Source organism: Mytilus californianus, unplaced genomic scaffold, assembly GCF_021869535.1.
Source record: "Mytilus californianus isolate M0D057914Y unplaced genomic scaffold, xbMytCali1.0.p SCAF_15, whole genome shotgun sequence".
NCBI lineage: Eukaryota > Metazoa > Mollusca > Bivalvia > Mytilida > Mytilidae > Mytilus > Mytilus californianus.
Genome location: NW_026262637.1, coordinates 7,574,143 through 7,594,067, shown reverse-complemented (window position 1 = coordinate 7,594,067; position 19,925 = coordinate 7,574,143). Strand labels below are relative to the sequence as shown.

At 32.1% G+C, this 19,925-nt stretch overlaps 1 long non-coding RNA gene across 2 annotated transcripts; it reads left to right on the top strand.

The window, feature by feature from the left end:
- Positions 1-538: 538 nt before the first annotated feature.
- LOC127725309 (uncharacterized) lies at positions 539-12,510 on the top strand. Of its 2 annotated transcripts, XR_007992911.1 has the most exons (5): positions 539-606; positions 6,462-7,537; positions 7,902-7,963; positions 8,897-8,945; positions 12,373-12,510. It is a non-coding gene; the product is annotated as an uncharacterized LOC127725309 (long non-coding RNA). The 2 variants fall into 2 exon arrangements; XR_007992912.1 differs by lacking the exon at positions 6,462-7,537.
- Positions 12,511-19,925: the final 7,415 nt, after the last annotated feature.

Below are 19,925 nucleotides of genomic sequence, written 5' to 3'. Positions count from 1 at the left end.
ATGTCTATCAAATCCATTTTAATTGATAAATAAGTATCAGTATGTGATTTTTTTGTCAGTCCGTTTTACTCCTTGAATCCCATTTGTAAAAGAGAAAACATCAAATTAAATAAAGTGCAATGCGAAAATGCTCATATGTAAGCTCGGGTATTATAATAATATGACATTATGTAATGCATACATTTTTTGTCTTGTTTCAATATACAGGAGGAATATCGAGTTCATTTCATTTGGTGTTGGGTTTTTTTCAGTGACAACAACATGCATTCATTTGATAGTATATTTTTCATTCGTACAGTAAATTTACCTTTAGAAAATAACTTATAAAATCGAACAAAGGGTACTTCATCAAATTTATCATATTGTGTAGCAAATTTTGGTATCTATCGTTAGATATTTACCCGTTGATTGTCATTATTCATACAAGCATATTCCAAAAAGACACAATTATTATACATGTTATAATAATAATTAAAATCCAACATTGTGTCATGATACATGTGATCTTATTTAGTCCATTTAAATCATTACTTCCTGTGTTTACATATATTCATAACTTACGGTCACAAGGAAATGGTAAACAACTCATTGCATTGTGGAAAAAAGGTTGGTACTAACTGGTTTTTACAAGTTTCTGTTGTTTGAATAGATTAACAGTAAATATATAAAGTATTTGCTAAAGAGGTCTGTTTATAAGTCTTAATATAAAAATGTTTGTGATATGTGTCAAATTGTTAGTTTACATAAACAATACCGGAAGGTAAATAAATTCCTGGAAAAGAAAATAAACTTTTTTAACATTTTTAAATTTAAAGCATAGAATCAAAGGAGCTAACCGTACTTCTTCAACGATAAGAGAGATAAAGGATTGGGAAACTTTATGTACCATAACTATTTGGCAAAGATGGATATATGCTTACACTATTAAATGCAAACCTATGAAAATGGCAGCCTGTTTAGGCCCGAGAACTTATAAATTTATATGTAAACGTATTTTGTGTTTCAAAAATTAAATATTTTGGGGGTTTAGAGATTGATTTTGTATATCTGCAGAAGACGTTGAAATAAACAAACACCTTAACTTCATTTTACACGGTTTATGTCATCTTTTGTGTACAGATATCAAATTTTCTCTATTGTCTATGTCAATTACTTAAACATAAAACAGTTATAAACCGAGGAGAATGTCTCTTTAAATATTATTTTAATGTTTCTGTAGCACCGTGAAAATGCACATCAAAATTGGGAAAATGTTTAATTTTCTGAACAAAAAACGCACGAAGGTCCTACCAAACCCCTATGCACTTGTTTCGCTGTACTTTGATTAAATGTCGAGGAGCAAACACAACCATTTTTGTGCTATCTAAAAGCTGAACCTTTCATAACTAGGACATGAAAGCCAGGCAATGCAAGGGGAATTACTGACAAAGGAGGATCAGCGAGTGACTGCTCACTGGAATTCAAATGTATTTTTAGGGGATTATCTTAGAGAATTTGAAAATCAGCATGTTTTGAAAAGTCTTTCAATAAACGGAATGGGGTACCCATGTCTCAAAGTGAACTTTTCTGATTGGGTTCCATTAATATATCCTCCAGAACTAGAAATTAAAGAAACAATAGGCACGGCTTCCTCCGCCTCATTTTTACCGGACTATTTACCGGATTTGTAAGAACATAAGCAACACGACGGGTACCACATGTGGAGCAGGATCTGCTTACCCTTCCGGAGCACCTGAGATCACCCCCAGTTTTTGGTGGGGTTCGTGTTGCTTAGTCTTTAGTTTTCTATGTTTTGTCATCTGTACTAATATTTGTCTGTTTGTCTTTTTATTTTTGGCCATGGCGTTGTCAGTTTGTTTTCGATCTATGAGTTTGACTGTCCCTCTGGTATCTTTCGTATCTCTTTTAGACTTATACTTCGAATTTGACAAGCGGTCATCTCAGTACCAGAATCTATGACAAACGAGACGATTTCCCTCACCTTAGTAGCAATATACTAGCTTCCCCTACATATGGGATATACATTTCCAGACTTATTCGGTATTCAAGAGCTTGCAGCTGCTACTCAGACTTTATAAAACTTCACCAGTGTCTGAGCAGAAAGTTAATGAACCAGGGTTATGTCGCAGAATATCTCGTCCTTTTTTTTTTAAAGTTCATCGGAAGATACCAAGACCTTGTTGATAATTATTCTGTATCATCTTCACAAATAATACATGATGGTCTTGAAGAATAAAATGTATAGGTACTGACGTTGTTTATCATCTTGATAACGTGCTATAGTGTTCTTTTATTTGTCTTTGTAAATTTTTGACTTTTACTGTTAAGTCCATTTTTGGTAATATCCTTTTGGCGTGGCTCGGTACTTATACATCCCGCCATTATGTTATTGTGCTATGGTCATTTTTTTGTATTCATGTCTTTCATTTTTGCTCATGTGCTTTGTCTATATGCTATTTTGTTTTTCTTTGTTGACATATTTGTTTGTTTTCATAGTGATTAAGATTATAACACAAAGTTGACTGCTGTACCCCTATTTTTGACATATTTACCTATTATGTCTGTTTGTTTTGTTCATACATTGTTGTCAATATAATTGAATTTTATGCGACTGTCATACAAGTGAGAGGTTTAGCTAGCTATAAAACCAGGTTTAATCCACCATTTTCTACATAAGGAAATGCCTGCACCAAGTCAGGCATATGACAGTTGTTTTCCATTCGTTTGAGTTGTTTGAACTTTTGATTTTGCCATTTGATAAGGGACTTTCCGTATTAAATTTTCCTTCGAATTCGTTTTTTTTTCTATTTTATGTTTTATAAGTCTTAAAATAAAAATGTTTGTGATATATGACAAATTTTTAGCTGACATAAACAATGCAGGAAGATATATAAATTCCTGGAAAAGAAAATAAACTTTTCGTACTTTGACCTATAATGGTTTACTTTTATAAATTTTGACTTGGATAGAAAGTTGTCTCATTGGCACTCATACCACATCTTCTTATATCCATTTTATAACATTTTTGAATTTAAAGCATAGAATCAAAGGTGGAAGTGATACTTATTGACCAATAAGAGAGTTAAAGGATGGGGATACGTTTTGACAAAGATGGATATGCTTACACCATGAAATGCAAACCTTTGAAAATGACAGCCAGTTTAGGCCCGAGAACTCATAAATTTATATGTAAACGTATTTTGTGTTTCAAAAAATTAAATATTTTGGGGGTTTAGAGATCAGCCAAATACAAACGAAGGCACCTCGGCAAAAAGATGTTATTAAATTTGGGGACTTTATATCAGGAATCTAAGCAAACATTAAATTATTCGTGTAAATTAAATTTTTTTGGCATAGCATTTCTAGTGTAAAGTAAACGCAAGCCTACAATCCTAACTGTGTTCCTTTCAGTTTGCTTTCCTTGGACATAAACATAGTTATACTTAGTTTTAAAAGATAATTTGGTTAATACACGTTAAAAATAAGTTTTATCTCGGAGTCGCTTCTTCAATGTTTTCATCTAAAGTTTATTTGTATTTATATGAAAAAACACATTTTATACAATGATACAGACGTTAATACGTTACTATGATATTCATAATTTCTGCTCAAAAACACCACCACTTTCATTTGTGTAAATTGATTTGAACTAGTAGTTTGGGACAAATATTAGAAATAATAGAAGTTGGTAAGTAGACAAAAGAGCCTTCTCATGGGCTTTTTGATTATGTGATTACTTGACCGTTTTTATATTGATTATTTGATTATCAGACCAAATATTTCATGATTATTTGATTATTTGTTAAGCTAAGACTGTATTTTTGATTATTTGATTATTTTGTTTAAAAAAATAACTAATGATTATGTGATTATATTGGCAAAAAAGTTATGATTATGTGATTACTTGGACACACCATGAGGGGCCTCACAAAAAATTTTAAAAAATCAATGTTATCATCATTTTTCATATGACTATTCTTTATCGTTCCTGGTTATCAGTTTATTTATTTATGCTTAGATCAGCCAAATATAAAGGAAGGCATCAAAGAAAAAGCATATTATTGAACGTAGTGACTGTAAATAAAAAAGGTTTGTGAATGAAGTTCATTCAAATTCATAGGAGGCTTAAGAGCCTGTGTCACGCACCTAATTCTACTTATTGTAAAAATAGACTAGAAGCATAATAGATACTGCCGATCGTTCGTTCTGCCTGTTTTTCTATACATCTAGTTGCTTCAGTTCTCTCAGTTTGAATTTCTTGTTCATTTGAAAACAATATACACAAAACAGATGTTCCATAACCTTTTTACCAATTGTTTTAACACAAATAACATGCACTGTGGATTTAGTACTTGTTCTTTGCTAACGTAAGGTTAAACAACAATGCCAAAACCGGATCAGCACAAAAGTATACTAATGAGACGCTTATCCTAGAAATATGCATAAATTATTATAAAATTATACTTTTATTTCTGTATATCTAGTTTTTATGACTTTAAGTTTGCTATTCACAAAAATATTTTTTCGTCAGATACTAAGTATTTAAGATTTATTATTTTCCTAGATCCATGCCCACCAGCCCCCATCTCATGTTAATGTATAATGATGTAATAGTGTAATCTGTATGAAATATAAGAGATGGAAGGAGCATTTAAACAATTTAAATCGTGACTTACTGTTCATTTAAACTTTCAAGGAATAAGAAAAAACAAATAATGATAAGTCTATATTTATTTTTTATCAAATCAAGGATCTTTAAATTATTGATAATCCCTAAAATCATTTCAGGGAATTTGTAGAATAATTATAAAAATCTTAAGTGATTATGTAAAGTCACTGGTCATTTTAAGGAATTATATATAATCACTAATGATTTAAGTGATTCTACATAATCCCTGAAAAATCAGGGATTCTACATAATCCCTGATTATACAAATTCACTGTAACATATATATAGTTTTGAGTTGTCCGTGCTCTGATTTTGTTTTTTTTAGTGACTGCTTATAACTGTAAACAGTTTCATCATGCGAAGTGACAGCTACGTATTGTATAGAATCATTGAAAAGTATGCATGTTCGTTATACAAGAAACAATTAAATTTGACATAATTTCATTGTTCACAAATCAGTATTAGGTTTCCGTGATTAGGTCCATTCCTAAAATAGCATAAACAATAGGTCGTCTGACCGGGTTCATCCGATCTAAATTTATAATACTTTTTCATGGTTCGTAAGTGAACGACAAGTTCGTTTCGGGGGTAGGATGAGCGATGGGTCAACATTTTGGGGATAAACAATGATTGTAAGGACGATATGCCCATCTTGTTAGGTTTGTGTAACATTGATTTTATTTTTTCATGGTTCATTGGTCAATACTAAGTCTTGATTATATCCGTTTAGCGGTTACTGTATACACTACGTCAACTTTATTTAACGTATACATTTACTATATCTGACACTGAGTTTACAACACCACAAAAAATGTTTTTAGACGCTAATAATAGATTTTAATTTAGCCCAAAGAGTCTATCCAGCCTTTTGGACACTGCAGTCATATTTCATAAATATCCGACATTTTTATATTTCATTTGTTAGAAACCGAATTCATTTGTAGTTTATCCTAGTCTTGTTACGATATGTGCATTATATGTTATTTAGCATACATGTAGTTAATAATGTCAGTAATTTAAATAGTAATCATACGTCACCAATCAATATTGAAGGGAATTGTGTATTCTTAAAGATGTTTGCATACTACCTCATTGTACCTGTCAGTACAATACATTTTAATAAATGTGTATGCACTGATAATTATCAATCATATCAGTGGTTATTCAAACAATTAACTAAGCTATTTATTCCAACTTGAAAATGATAATAAGAATATTAAATGTATTGGTAGAATATTCCATAAGCGGAAACGAGAAATTTTAGCAAATACTGGAAAAGATGACTGGTATGTGTTACAAAATATACATTATGTTAATATAGTAAATTTGCATACATATATTTTTTATCCCTGTAATGTAAACAAGTTGAGCTTGTCATGTACACGTTTCTAGTTATCTTGATTTTCCTGGTAGTCATATCATCAGAGAATGCAGCAATTTAAATGGGAGTTATTCACCTCTGACTAAGCAAAGTACAGGGTAGCTTTTTTGTCTTTTGATTTCATTTGAAGGATAATTGAAAAATGATGATACTTGGGTAAACATTTGTGTTACACAATGAAAAATAATTATAGAAATATAGTCAGAAAAAACAATAATTTATGGACGATATAACGACTCACAAATTTGGAAAAAAAGATAAGTTTAGGAAAAACCAAAATATCAAATAATTTGTTTCTATGATATTTACATTGAACTAGTAAAAAGTTACCAAAAAACTGAAAAAGTATCAACAATCACATTATTTTGAACATGTTATATACTAGTAATTTGTTCACTCTTATTATTTCAGATCATGGTCTTTAAAAATAAGACTACTCAATATGGCTATATCAGGTCCAGTACTCATACACATGACCTATCTATTCTTTTTCGTTACACATTCGTGCATTCGTGTATAAATGGAATGGTTGCTAATATCATCAAGAATTAATTGTGTGTGCTGTCCGAATAACTAATGACACAGGTGCAGACAGACAAATAGATCTAGTTATAAACCAAACTTTAAATGAAATAACAGAAAATCAAAATAGTGCCTTAATATTGTATTATCCTAATCCTTCCGAAGACAGGAACAGTCAATACAGATTACGTGAAACTGTTGATACAAGTATTCGATCGGACAGAAGGAATATAATACAATCTAATTCCAGAATAGACAGTAACAGGTTAACACATACTTTAGGCTTTTCATTGTTATCGAATCACCCCAAAATCGTTATAGATCTAATTTGCAACCGTCTCCATATATTATGGTTTCAAGTTCACGAGACATGGAAGGAATTTCTCCTTTTGATTATGACCACAATGAACACCAAAATAGAAATAATGCATGTATTTCGATGCACGAATCTCCTTTCATTGATATTCATCGTAACAGACCCAATTGGCGGAATTCTGCAAATACAGAAACCACAAGACAAAGAATATCGCGAACTGGTGTTATGGCTATCAACAATTACTCACATTTGATATGTAGCATGAACAGCTTTTTTAGATCGTTTCCTCCTGCTGCTTTCACCTATACACCAAACAATAACTCCTTACGAGAAACAAATCGTCGTCATTCATATAGTTCAAAAGGTACTAGCAAACAGAAACCGACTGTTTCTGAATTATCAGAACTTAACAGAACAGAAGCCAACATTCATTTAAATAAAAGTAATGAAAAAATGCAATGATATTCATCTGTCGTACACAGACAAATCTCATCTAGAAAACAATCACGTCGAAAGAGATATAAGCAGTCTAACAATCTAACTGATGAATTAGATGGTGGACGTAATACTGCAACAAGACAAGACGTTACAGGACAAAAAACGACAAACTCAGAGCAATCTTCAATTTCTAACCACAACCACAACAATCGTAAGTTTAATTTTTATGATTATCGTATGCAATTTGCTAAAAATACGAATGATCAATCTATGACACTCGTAGATGAAAGTCAGTTTTAAAAGCTCCACTTGGAAACTGACAAGAAGGGAATTCGCTTGCGTAATAATAACATATAACTATTTTCACCTTTCGTGAAATGTTTTCCTGGACAACACATAATTTTGTAAGATAAAATATGGATATGGGATAAGGTTTTCTTTTCGAAAAATCAAAATTCTATATAAAAAAAATTAAGCGGACTTAGGCTTAAAAAATATGAAGAAAGAATAATTTGTCGTTAGATTTGTTGCTTGATAGAATAATATCCTGAAAAGTTTAACTCTAAATTGTACAGGAATTATCAACCACCAAACGATAAGAACAGCTACAAGCTTTAATAATCCAGGCCCTGTCATGGTGAGTATACAATATTTTACATGTAGGTCTTTTTTGTATACATTTATAAAACGATTGGAATATAAGTGGTCCGAGGACACAGTTATCGTCCTTTGATTTTTGTTGTCTACAAAAATAGTCCCTGGTGTGGACAGAGTATAACTTGCAAATTTTTTTCATACACTTTCCAATTTATTTCTTTATCTTTTATGCATGAAATATTAAGTAAGGGGATGAAACTACATGTTAAAAAAAGTTGGGAGCTGAATCTTTATGTAAAGTAGTGTTTTGGTCAAGTTAAAAAAGGTCAAAAACTAGTATGTCTGAAGCTGTCAAACTGAGTTTTAGAACCCTAAACAAAGAATTGTCAATATTTTGAGTAAGAGCTGGTAAACTTTTCTATAATTTTAATATTATTTGTCCTGAAAGTAGTACACTACACTGTAAAAATCTTTTTGAGATAGAGCAGGTGCGATTTTTTTAATTTGAATTTATTGTCTAAAAGAAATGCATTTCGAAATAACTGTGTTCTCGGCCGGCCAATTGCTTGATCAATTCACACAGCCAGTTTGGCCACAGGTGAATCAATTTTAAATAATATATCCAGCAAATCATTACATTTGAAACCGACGATCAAAACAAACAAGATATGGAACAAGTCGGAAGCCAATATTTCAACGACAACAGTTAGTCGTGCTTTAAGTGCTGATAGAATGGATAGAGTGGACAATAACTTAGAACTTCAAAACGATCTTCCATCAATTAATACATAAATGTATTCCATGATACGTTTTTATTTCCAACATTTCGGAGCTTTTTTTTTTTGGATTATATAGTAAACAAATGAATAACTATGAAGATAATGAAAATATATGTTCTGTATAATAAATGTCTGTGCTAAAACTACACCATTCACTTAAACTGGCATTGATAAAAAAAAATCGTTTATTTGAGACAAGAACAGTTGATCCAAGTGATGAAACGGATGTCCAAAGTCGGTCAGGTAATGAAAACTTACAGAAATATTGCATGTCCTTTTTATAAAGATTTTACATTTTGTATGTACTTAGGTGGATGCATAAAATAAATGATTTTTAACATCTACACGATTATACAAATAACTTTTTAACAAATAACGTCATTTTAAGACCCATTAGATAATGCATTTCAGTCAATACAAAATGTGAAAAGGAGGCGAAAGATACCAAAGGGATATTTAAACTCATAAGTCGAAAACAAACTGACAATGCTATGGCAAACAAAACAAAAGTGATCAAAAGACAAACACGAGTACACAAGACACAAAACATAAAAAAAACTAAAGACTGAGCAACACGAAACCCGCTAGATCCGGTGGTGATCCCAGGTGCTCTAGAGGGATATGCAGGTCGTGCTCCACAGGTTGCACCCGTCATGTTGATCATGTAAGTACAAACCCGAAAAAGTCTAATTATATAGGTCACGTTGAGGGAAATAAAGGCAACAGTAGTATACCGTTGTTCGGGATTGTCCTTACGACAATTGGAACATATCCGTCGTCATCTGTTAAACAAATATTCCATAACGGTCAACAAACTCGTCACGGCGTCCCAAAGATTTTGGAAAAGATAAATTCGTCTTTACCACTGGGAACTCGTAGTATAATAGCTTCCTTGTAACCAGCAACCCTCTATCAAGAAAATCATGATTTGAAATGCAAGCTCTGGAATATCGTATCAGCTGGAAGATCTATACTACAATTGAAAGCGCTGCTGAAATGTTTCTACATATAAATGGAAATTTCAAAATAGGGAAGCTGCAATCATCTATTTTGTCGTAAAGTTTTGTTCTCAACCGCCCTTCATTACTGATTTCTAAATTTAAGTCAAGATATGATGCAAACTTTACTGTATCTGTTATATCCTTTATTTTAAGTTCGATGGAAAAGATGCGTTCAACATAGTCACCACATTTGAATTATTTAGTGAGAGGACATCATTTATATAGCGGAAGAAATTTATTGCATGCCAAGTAAACTAGTTTAGTAAGAGATACTAGTTTGTGACCGATGTTTAAATCTCTTAAATCATATGAGAAGTTATACATCACGATAAAATAAAAATAAGTCCAGCCTTATTCTAATATATCGGTCTTTGTTTTGTACTCATGGTCACCTGGTCGTCGTACAGGCACATGCGTACAGGACAGTAAATTTCGTCGTGAGAATCCAATAATGATGTATATCCCATTTTCGTAATCGTGGTAACAATTAAAATTTAAGTCTTAAATATTTGACTGAGACAAAAAAAAAGTTATATAGGAATCGAATTTACGTACATGAAGAGTAACTCCTTGTTTGATTGTTTTTTTTATAGACACGCAACTTAGATAAATAAAGCATACCCTTTTCTGGAGATAGATCATTTCACTACAAACAATGTTGTTTTAGAAATTCATCCCTAAATTTCTATACGAGATAGTTCATGGATTTTTTAACTGTGTAATAATCCCAATTCTAAACTGTTGGATTTGCTAAGAAATACTCATAGATTGAGTTTAAACCATGCAAACAATTTAACACTATAAGATTCACACGACGATGTATGCATAGTTGATAATCTCTAGATATTTTTTCGCGTTCAGTTTTGCACACAATTACGAAACAGTATTATTTTGTATGCATCATGACGATACAAGAAAAACATACTGCCGATATGATTAAGTTAACACTTTCAAATTTAATAAACAACAAGTACTCAAAGGAAAGGCCAGTGAGTATTTATTTTCGTATATTGTTCATTTTTGTTATTATCATACGCGTGCGTTTTCTGTTTAAGGTAGCACTACAGTTTAATGATGAATTTTAGTGTTTTTTTTCCACGCTATTTAAGAGTATTAATCCATCTGAACATTTTGTAAAAATCCCAGAGTCATAATGATGTCACATCAGGGAGTTAATTAATAATTTAATTATGTTAATAGAAGCACATGGTTAATTCTTTATATTAGAGCATATGGGAGGAGCTAATCTTTCAATCATTTGTTGATACCAAGTGTCCAGCTGTTACCAGTAATTTCTGAACACAAGAAAAATAATGTGGGCTTATCTTATTATTTTGCTATTAAATCTAATTTATTTTATAATCATGGAGGTAAACAAAGAAAAAGAAAAAAACAATTTTTATGGGAATTGTCATCAAAAAATGAAAATAGAATCTTTATGGGTTCCCCCTTTAGTTTGTCTTTGATTTATGTGATTAAATGGAGTATTTTTTACAGGACCGTGTCCCAGTTTTGGGATAATTTGTTTCTGTATGATTTTAGGGGTCTTCAAAGATGAAAGGTAAAATGAGGTTTGGCACCCAGCAGTAAAACCAATATATCTTCTAATTGGAGGTATTTATAAAAAATCTGAGGCACTATTTTGTAGCTTGTGTATGGCCAATTAAAGGGATGAAAACAGATTTTTACTACCATTTGACCTGAATGTGCTAATTCCATCCAAGTAGGGAAAGCACTTTTTTGGCAGTTAATGAGATATATTTTTTATTCGATTATACCAAAAATAACTGTATCTATAGATTAATAAAAGTAATACTTTAGCTTAAAAATGAGTTAAAGCTTTTAAAAATCCATTAGCAGTTTTTGAGAAATCATTCTTTAAAGACTGTTAGTTGAAGTCAAAAAAATCAAACTGTAGTGCTACCTTAATACATTAGATATTTTTCTACAATTATTGATTTTAAATTGTTTCTGTTACCTAAAACCAGCAGAAACTAACTAAACCTTCATAAACATCATGTAACTGTTAATTGAAATTGAAAATAGTTTAAAAGATTTCTATTTAGAATAAACAAATGTATTATAAAAATATGACACAGTGCATACGACACGATTTACATGTCCGGGTTTGGAATAATTTTGATACTGTTTGGTTTTATCAGCTCTTTACTAGTTGTATCAAGGTTCGGCCTCTGTCATCACTCAACAGACTTTAATTGTTGAAATGCGTATTTAATGCAGTAAAATTGGTACCGTTTATATTTTTACTAAATGAGCTCTATGATTTTGTAGAACAAATGAATGATAAAATCATTTTAGACCGATTTTCGTTCGCAAAGCTTGTAATTATCAAAGATAAAGAACTGTAATGGACAGGCTTGAAACAAAAGATTAATAATCATTAACAGTGAATCCGTTTTGCGGGAGTTGTAACTTTAAAAAACAAAAATCAAAAATCAAATCAAAATTCAATTTGAATTTTGAAGGTACGACAGCTGTGCTTTCTGGGCATGTGATAAACTCGAAATTAACTCGAGTCTGACAGTCCACCTGTAACGTTTACGTTTATAATGCCAAACCGGCAGTGGTTATGTTTATATTGTCATCAAATTCATTTTTTTGTTGTTGTTGTGTAGTACAATATTGAATGATACCTATCATATATACAGATACCAACATAGGGGAATATGGAAGGGCTCTTGAACTGCAACAAAACAGTCTTCCAGAAGCCGCTAGGTCACTTATTGACAGTGGTCATAACGAACGTAATGTTCGGACAGCATTAGTCAGGTTTTCTCAGACAAGAGGCAAGTCGTATCCATTAATCGAAATTCTTCAAAACTTATTCTAAAAATTACTCTCGTATTCCAGTCAAAGATGAATATATATATTATATTTAACGTATAAAATAAAAGTACTCATAGATCGTTTATGTCTGTCATAAAAGCGTTGATCGGATTACATTGTATTACATGCGGACGGGTTTCCTAATGTCAATACGAAAAATGAAAAAGACACGAAAGAAAATAATAACTCTTCACAAAAGCATTTTAATAATAAGATTATAGCAAATTTAACTTTCAATCAAGTTTGCATTAATTTTTGGAATGTTTTTGTTGTGTTATATGCCGACGTGATGAGTCGAGCCATTTCCGACTGATTGTTACAGTTTGTTCTTATGTTTTGCTGTTACAATACTGTCTCTGCTAAGGGAAGAGTTCGCATAAACATGTTGTGTCTACTGACATGTTCAACGTCAGATACTGTACCTGTAATTCAGTGTTAGTCGTTTATTACTACTATACTGTATGTGTTTTGTTCATTTTTGGGGGACATACGATGAACTATAGTTGATAACATCCTCGTCCTTTTGTCTTGTGAAGATGAAAACACACCTCTTGATTCTAAAACGTCCAAAATATATGTAATGCAATCAATATTCCACCGTCCATATGAGACGTTGAAGTCTCATTAAACGTTTTCAACTTTTTTAACCATACAAATCAAAATATAGAAAATTGGAGGGAACACAGTTTGAAGACTTATTGTTTTGCTCAGATCTACTTGTCATTCTTCCTCATCTTCGCATCTGAATTTGTCCGCAGCTAATCTCTGAAACAGCAATTCATACCTACTTACGGGTCTACGTCATATGTCAGACCTACATATCCAACCTGCATTCAGGTTTGTGTATGGGGTCTATAAAGGGGTACATTGAGGGGCCATGAGAAGGGAGGGTTTACTATAGAACCATATGGAAAATTTATGTTCATGCTTACACGGCTATAATTTAAAAACATTAAGTGATAATGGTATGGGGTTTTCAATAATAATCATGAGACCATTTGGCCTTTTTAAGCGTCAAAAAGTCAATCAAATTATTGAAAAAAACGTAAATGATATGAATAATCTAAAGAATTAAACATTTTCAACATGACAAGGCAAAATAGAATGAATCATAGGATGAGTCCAAAGGAGCCTTACCCATCCAATCTATTTAAGTTAGATTAACTGTATACTGCCATCTTGTACAATAGCAGTACACAATCAGTCTATAGTTCTTTGCCTAAATCTGCAAATTTTGAGAAAGATTTGCAAGTTATGTGTAAGACTGTTTATTTGTATAAAAAATAAATAAGTGATTTATTGTATTATCGAAATGTTTTAAACAAATTCCAAATATTTGTGTTTTTAAATCAATTTTCAACGTTGCCATTTAAGGGGAGATAACTATTATAGTGAAAAATTTATACTGGAATGATAGTGAAATTTTCACTTTTCAATTGTAGCAAGAAAAAGTTCGGTGACACCATTTTTTTTTATTTTCTTAAAGCATATTATAAAACCTATCTTCTCATATTTCATTTCAAAATTCTATCTCATAGATGTTTTTATTCACACAAATGTGTTTTTACATGAACAATCTATGCATATTTGGGCAATTTTGCACGACTTGCAGCGTGAAAAATAGCACGGCGACCCATTCTTTTTATTATATTTTTGAAAAAAGTAAAGTAAAATCTCCATTTTGGCAAAGTATAAGAAAATTCTATCTAAGGAAATATATACCGATGATTCACCTCAAGAATGTTCAAATATTATTATAATGATTATTCACCTCCCCTTATCGATATATTTTCTTCGTTGTCATGTCAAGATGCTTTGGATGGTCAAACGGTAAAGTCCCCAGGGGTATGTATTAATGGGGATACATTTGTGAAACTTCGTAACTGCATCCTATTTTTATGTAAAATCGTGTACAGTTGCTGAAGCAAAGATTTGAAATCAGTTTGAAACCGATCAAGTGTGGGACTAATAACCTTCGTATTGCCAATACATGGCTTATGTCGGGTATGAATTATGAATATTAACGCTAACCGAAGGCCAGATTCATCCCTAACAATGCTACCTTTAGGTAAATATCTAAACGCACATATCGCAGTATAGATTTTAATTCTCAGTGTACGTATCTTTTTTTTTTTATTTTGTTATATTTAGTTCTCAGTGTGTATGTTTGAACCGTTGAATTCTCGATAACATTTTTTAATAAATCCTGTGTGTATTTTGTAATTATGAATTTATATTTTCTTACAGGTCATAACTGTCCGACGTTAAGTGACCTACGCCATGTGCTGGTGGTTGAAATGAGTTGTGAAATTGATGACGACTAGAATGTTGTTTGAACATTGGAATACAAGGGGAACGGAACAGACTGCTTATAATAAAGTACTCCAATATCTTGTGTATGATTTATGCGTTATAGGGTTAACCATTTTTGATACAGAAAATTTACTTTGGCCACAAATAAGTCAATAACTATAGGATAATTGGTGCCCTTATCAGCTTACTGATTCCATCTGGCTAGTTTTGATCCCAACTTGTTAATGTATGGGTTTAACCCCACACAACAGTTAAAGGCTCGCGGATGTCAATATGTGTTGGCCTTGGGGTAACTCATACTGGTCAGGTAAATGTGTTAAAATCACACTGAAAGGGCAATAGTTGTGCTAATAACTCATCAAAGATACCAAACTTATAAATGTGTACTCAAGACGCGCATTTAGTCTACTCGGGACTCACCAGTGACGCTCGAATCAAATTAGGTTGAAAGCCAAAGCAAGTATGAAGTTGAATAGTATTGATGACCCGAAATTCCAAACAATTTTGAAAAAATCGGGAAGGTTATCTATGAATGACGATAAATATTCACTACTGTACTCGTACTCTGAACAAGAAATTTATTATACTTAAATTGACCTGTGTACGTTGTTTTATTTAACGCCAATTTGTCCCAGGTAAGAGTTGTCCTATTGACACTCTTCCTACATCTTTTTTTATTACTACCTGTAACGTCTATGTTATATAGGCACCTACGTTTTGATATTGTATTTATATTGTGTCATAGATCAAACTTATTCTATCAGTGTATGTTTACTTGTTTTTGTTTAAATGTCTTTTTGATCGAGTTAAAATTGAGAATGGAAATGGGGAATATGTCAAAGAGACAACAACCCGACCAAAGAGCAGAAAACAGCCGAAGGCCACCAATGGGTCTTCAACACAGCGAGAAAATCCCGCACCCGGAGGCGGGCTTCAGCTGGCCCCTAAATAAAAATGTGTACTAGTTCAGTGAAACGTCATACTAAACTCCAAAACATATAAATGAACTAAAATTAATAAAAAAAAAATACAATAAGCCAATTCAATTGATATTTTATAGTGTTTCTTTTTATGTTGTAATGTTACACTTCTGTCTCAGGTAAGGGTGAAGGTTGGCGCCTGTTAAAATGTTTAAACCCGCTGCATTTTTATGCACCTGTCCTAAGTCAGAAGCCTGTTGTTCAGTGGTTGTCGTTTGTTGGTTTGGTTCATAGGTGTTTCTGGTTTCTCATATTTTATATAGATTAGACCGTTGGTTTTCCTGTTTGAATTGTTTTACTCTAGTCATTTTGGGGCCCTTTATAGCTTGCGTGTTGAAAGCCGTACTTTGACCTATAATTGATAACTTTTGATACATAGTGACTTGGATGGACAGTTTTCTCATTGGCACTCATACCACATCTTCTTATTTATACCTGGTTACAAAATCCGTAGTATTTCGAACAATTCAAAGTTTTGTTGACATTTAAATTTTAATAATGACCGATCAATGATATGTCATGTCATTACACAAATGCTGAATACCGGACTGGTGATACCCTCGAAGACGAAACGTTCACCAGCAGCGGAATCGACCCCTTGGTTGTTGAAACTCAATAAAGATACCTGGCTTATCATGTTTGTTTTTTCGTTTATTATTCTGTAAATGAATTGTTTACATTTGTCATTTGGGGGCTTTTATAGCTTGCTATGTAGTATGAGTTTGTTGAAGTTCGTATTTTGTGTTATAGTTAGCAATCATACCACATCATCTTGTTTTTAAAATATAATAGTGTACACCAGACGCGTTTCGTTTACACAAAACCAAACAGTGACGTTCGAATAAAAGTAGTTTTAAGCCCAAAGCAAGTATAAATTTGAAAGTATTGATGACCAATAATTGCCAAAAAGTTTAGCAACATTTGCCGAGGTAGTATATGACCGGGTTAAACAATCTTGAACAGTAATTGAATAAAATGACCAATAAATGATATTCCATGCTAACACAGAAATGCTGACTACTGGTCTGGTGAAACCCTAGGGGACGAAACGTTCACCAGTGGCATGGACCCAGTGGTCGAAAAAATGTTTTACCAGGCTTAATTTTTTTATAAATTACATAATAATTGCAAAATTAGTAGCTTGGAAGGTTTAACTCAATTTTCGAATTGCATCCACTGAAAAGCTGTAAATAATCCGAAACATTCCTGTAAATACAAAACATTCATGTCAATCATGTCAATAGTTTCTTTTCTTCCGTAAAACAAATTGTGATTTGATCTTTTAAAACTGTGAAAATAAATTTGATAAAAGACTTACAAAACACAAACATAGAGCTTTACATACCATCTTTATGGCGGACAAGCTTGCAAACTGGATTCTGAACTATTCACTAATTTACAAATATACAGGTTTAGGTGATCTTAATGTATATAGGTAATTTGATTAAAAATTGAACATAAAATGTAATTAAAAAACAATGAAGCACGACGTATAAGTTAATGCGACACTATTAAGGGCATTTCTGCACACATAGATTTGGTCTTACTAAATATGCCTATTTCGGTATGAACTTACACCTTAAACACTGTCAACGAACACAGCACAGTAATGTGTTGTCATTTCTAAGGTTCACTAATATCAACAAATTGTATTTATTAAACACCTCCATTTGCTGCAAGATGAGTCATGACCATCAAAATTATATACTGCCTAATCTGCAATCCTCTGCCCAAACACAATTATGAATAATACATATTGGTACAAAAATGTTTTACATACCGTTTATCATAATCAGTCAAGACTTCCAGATATATTCCCAGTAAAGATACACATTCTGCTGGCCATAGACTGCGTGCAATAATTACGGATATTAAAGATAAAAGTTCAAAACAATAATACAAATACTATTGACATGATAATTGCGAAGCGCTTATAACAGATCCGCAAATTAAATAATTGATTTGTTAATATGCCAATCGAATATCGCCCTGTCCTCATTAGATTTTAATACACATGGATTATAATTTTATATGACATTTTGTATAGCCACATTATACAATAGCTCAACAATACAGTATACACCGGAAGACATCTTTAAATCCGGATATACCATCCGTAGGACAGGAAATCTACAGCAACAGGCAAAAGAGACAGAAAATACAAAATGGAAAATCAAAATTCGTAAATCGAGGAAAAACAAACGACACAATGGCCAAAAATAAAAACGACAACAAGACAAAATACTGTAAAAAAATAAGATATTTCGCGCATTGAGCAAAACGAACCCAACTTAATAACAGGGTTGGTCTCAGGTGCCCTGGAAGGGTAACCAGATCCTGCTTCACTAGTAATGTCGTCTACACTACGCATAATAAAATGCGTTTTTGAGTCATATTAATACTTACGATTCATATGTAATAGCAGATTAGAGAATGTCTTTGTTCTAACCCTAAGTCATCACCAATCCATTAACCATCGGCAAATTCAAAAATACATATTCATAAATTTCGGTTGAATACCTGTTTTTAGACCGGCTCCCAAAACTTTGCAGTAACTTCGGCAGGCACGTCAACATGAAATAAAAACGCCCTTCATAATTAATATGTCCTTCCTCCCATAATCATGGTCCTTTATTCGCTGATGATTGATCTTACCCAAAGAACTCAATGATTAACAAAATAAAATGGCGTTATATCTTGCAATTGGTGACATTAGAATTAGTATGTAATACATTTAGAAGCTGCCCCCCAAAATATTCTGTTTTTTTCATAAATTGATCAATCTTTTGTTTTTCTTCGATTACCCCTGTTTTACAATATCCCTAAGCAGCCCAGAAAAGCAGACTTGGGGGTGCTTTGTTATAGAAAATTGAGTATTTTTCCAGGGGGAAATGACATATTCACAATAGATCTATATAAACGAACCACGCGTTCGGACTTTCTCTTTTTTGAATTTTCCTTTGAATTCGGTATTTTTGTTATTTTACTTTTTTCAATGGATTAATAGCAAGTGCACGTGTATCACATACAAAGATTTCCTCAATCATTAAACTCATCCAAGAATTAGATTATTTGAAACCTCCATACAACTTTGAAGAGAATTGTATCCCCATTTTATATTTTAGTAATTACTGTACATGTACTTTTTTAGCGTGTAGTTATTTTTGCTAAATCAGTATTTCTGATGAATTTGTGTGTATTTAATTTCGCGGTATTGCCGAAAATATCAAAACATTAATACATACTTGTGTAGATATTTTCATAAAATATTCAAATTTTCATAATTAAGTCTTTATTTGTTAATCAAAATATAAACTAATAAAGAATAGGTCAGTGATATTGATTACAAAATAAACAAAGATTATTCAATCATCAAAACAGTCGTCCGTTAGAAAGAGATTATTTTCCGATTAATTTGTAGTTACACTCTAAAACTGTCAGATTTCGCTTGAGTCATTATTTGTTATCTTTTGTCCCTTATTGATTTTCTGTAATGATCACACGTGCTGTTTTAACAGTTCCACAGTTCAAATGGGGTTATGAAGAGAGGGAAACCAGGATACCAGTTGTAAATTCTGGAGAAAATTGTTCAAAGGTTTTTACATCCATTTAAGCTGCATATGTATTCGCGTGTATTTATTTTCGCGAAAATATGTCTACCACGAAATTCATGAAAATAAATACACCACGAAAAAAGTACATATACAGTATTTGATTTTAGATTTTACTGAATATCCAACTCATCCATGGTTTTCCTTAAAAGGCCGCGTAATTCAGATTTGAAGAGGATCCGACAACAAATTAAGACAATATTGAGATAGTGAACGTACTCGGGACTAAACAATATAACCTCCGTAACGAAGGGATATCATATTGCAAAGTGATTTAAAAATTCTATGTTTTACCCAATTTGTACCAGATTGTACGTTTAGAAACGTGATAATTTCAACTTCTCAATTTTATACATTCCATTTCTCACCAGTAACATATCTCATTGGATGACGTTTACGTATATTAATGAATACGTCACTTTCATGTTAACATTATACGGACTTCATTTAAAGGGTGTGCTCCTGACACAA